Here is a 3,358-nt window from a genome sequence, read left to right on the forward strand (position 1 = left end):
ATCCAAAGAGAAGTTTGGGTCTGATGAGCCTCAGTCATTGCAGGAAGCCATCAAGAAGATGAAACATTGTTATGAATAGTCAAAGTGCAAGCTTGGGTTTAAGCGTAATTGCAAGGGTAATGAGAAGACTAAAGGAAAATGGCATAAGAAGCAAGGAATATCTTAATATGCAGGTGAAAAGGAAAATGTGGCACCACATAAGAATTTCAATGTATTCAGGAGAGGAAATGGGTCTTAGTTTGAGGAGAAACATAATAAATGAAATGGTAGAAAACCTTTTAAGTGTTGGACCTATGGTGAAGATCATTGCAAGAAGGGTTTCCCATCGTATCAGGGTGGAAGGCCTCAAATTTACAGTGATTAGGCGGGGAAAATAATTGGGGATGTAGGTTATATCATTCCCTAGATCTATGTAGTAGTGGATAACATGAAGGCAAATCATCAAGCATCCATTATTGACATGGAAGGTAAGCTTTGTGATCAAGTTATTTCTATTTTTATTGATCCCAGATCGAATTATAGCTATAATAGTCATGACCTAGAAGATAAGTTCCATTTGAATAAGGAAGTTAATGAAAAATCTTGGTTGGTGCAGTTGGCTAGAAGGAAGAAGAGAAGAGTTCATCATTTGGAGAAGTCTTGTGTATTTAAGCTTAATGGAATGCCTATAACAAAAAATCTAAAATTTCTTCCTTTGGGTTCATATAGCATGATTTGTGGCATGGAATGGTTGTTTATTCATAGGACTAAGGTAGATTGTTGTGACAAGGCCATTGAGTGCCTAGATGAGGATGGATAAAAGAGAGTATTGCAAGGAAAGAAGAAGCCTAGATCAGTGAGGATGATTACAACCATGCAAGCTAAGCACAACCATAGGAAATGATGTTTATTGTTTGTAGTACATGAATTAGGGAATTTTGAGGTCTAAAATGGGCTTCCTTAGGAAATTATAAAATAATAGTGGAAATAATAAAATAAGATTAAATTACATCATCAAATTTTAGATGGAAAAAAGAAAAAACTATTTTTTTCAACTCGTATTTTCAACTTATCTCCTTGTGGGTTTACTCAAATTTGGAGCAGAAACACTCGTTGGATGAAAAATTTGATTCCTCATCCAAGGAGTACCGATGTTGCATACTTTCTATGGATCCTACTACATGAAAAATGATAAGTACATGAAAAATGTGATTGTAATCACGTTTTTTCATGTATTTCTATTTTTTCGTGTACCAGGGTCCATCAAAAGTATGCAACATGGGTTCTCCTTAGATGAGGGATCAAATTTTTCATCCAACAAGTACTTCTACTTGAAATTTGATTAAAACCTTAGCGAGATAAGTTGAAAATACGAGTTGAAAAAATAGTTTTATTATTTTTTAATATTTTTACTTTTTTACTCCAAAAATGGTGAATCATCCCCCATGGTTGACATCATCATCTTGAATCCTATTGGTTCTTATAAATTTTATTTCGGCTGTACATTTTTCTTAGGAGGCCCATTTTAGAACTCAAAATTCCCCTAATGTTTCCAGCGACAAAGGGAAGGAGGATGAGAATGATGAATTACTAAGGAGGTTTCTCATCTTACAACAACTTCAGGAGGTGTTTTCCATAGACATTCCAGAGATTCCTCCTCATAGATAGGTGGATTTCTCTATTGAGTTGATGCCGAGAGTAGCACCAAAATCTAGGACACCTTACATGATGAGCACAGTCAAGTTGGTGGAATTGTAGTTGCAGCTTAAAGAGATGCTTGATAAGCATATCTCCTTGGGGCGTACCAGATTTACTTGTATGAAAGAAGGATAATACTCTCAAATTGTGCATCGATTATAGGTAGCTAAACAAGGTGACCATAAAAAATAGGTATCCATTGCCTTAGATTGATGATTAGTTTGATTAGTTGAAGAGAGTTGTAGTATTTTCTAAGATTGATCTGAGACCAGGATATCATCAGGTGCACATCAAAGAAGAAGACATGTACAAGACTTCATTTTGTACAAGGTATGATTGTTATGAGTTTGTGGTCGTTCCTTTTGGTCATACCAATGCTCCAAACACCTTCATGAGTTTGATGAACAATGTGTTGCATCCTTATCTAGATAAGTTTGTGATAGTATTTGTTGATGATATATTGGTATATTCAAAGAATGAGGAGGAGCATGTAGAGATCCTAACAACGATATTGAGATTTTTAAGAGAGCATAAGTTGTATGCCAAGCTCAACAAGTGTAGCTTCTCTTAGGCTCAGATTCATTACTTGGGACATGTTGTTTCTAAGGAGGGGATCACAATGGATCCATAAAATATTAAGGCAATCATGCGGAGTGGTCAACTCCGAAGAATGTGGATGAGGTTAGATCATTCATGGGACTAGCAGGTAATTATAGGATATTCATTAGAATATTCCTAAGATTGACCATCCTATCACATCTTTGAAGAGGAAAGGGAAGAAGTTTGAATGGACTACTGAGTGTGTAACTAGTTTTTATTAGTCGAAACAATTGCTTACCAATGCTTCAGTTTTGAGGATTATAGATCCTGATAAGGAGTTTTTGGTTTGTACAAATTCTTGCAAGGAAGGACTTGGTGGATTCTTGACACGGGAAGGACAAGTGGTTTTCTATGAATCACAGAAGCTGAATGAGCATGAGTGTAATTATGTGGCTCATGATCTTTAGTTGGAATTTATCATTCATGTACTAAAGATGTGGAGACATTATCTCCTTGGTAGGAGGTTCGTTTTGATGAGTGATCACAGTGGATTGAGCTACCTGTTTCACCAACCCAATATAAATGCAAGGCAAGCTATATGGTTGGCTACTCTTAGTGAGTTTGGTTTCGAGATCAAATACATCAAGAGGAAAGAGAATTGGGTTGCAGATTATCTTAGTAGGAGAGTGTAGGCGAATCATATTTCAACTATGAGCTCTTATGGGGTAAATTTACTTGAAGGGCACAATTATCTTAGCCATGTATGGGATTTTGGTGTCATTGTAGCATTTTTGTATTTCATTGACAAAGACATGTAATATTCTTATAAATCAATGTAATTCATTGTACATTATTTGGCCATGATGTGGTAATACATGTGAAGTGGCCTCTTACGTATGGTAATGAGGCAATGGAAATAGTATAATGTGTTCTATAACATGTTAAAGCGACGTTTTGTAGCCTCATAACTTGTTCAAGGGAAACATGTTCAACATGGAGAATAACATGGTGTTGGATTGAGGTGTATTGGTTTCTTACTAGCAATATATCCATTAGTTCTTCATGATTATCTTGCAGGGTGTTGGCAACTAATTTTGTTTCATCATAAAATATTTTGGTATCAACATTGTCTATCAATATC

This window comes from Pinus tabuliformis, chromosome 7 (assembly GCF_031772625.1).
Source record: "Pinus tabuliformis cultivar Carrire ecotype Pingquan chromosome 7, CPIR1, whole genome shotgun sequence".
Classification (NCBI taxonomy): domain Eukaryota; kingdom Viridiplantae; phylum Streptophyta; class Pinopsida; order Pinales; family Pinaceae; genus Pinus; species Pinus tabuliformis.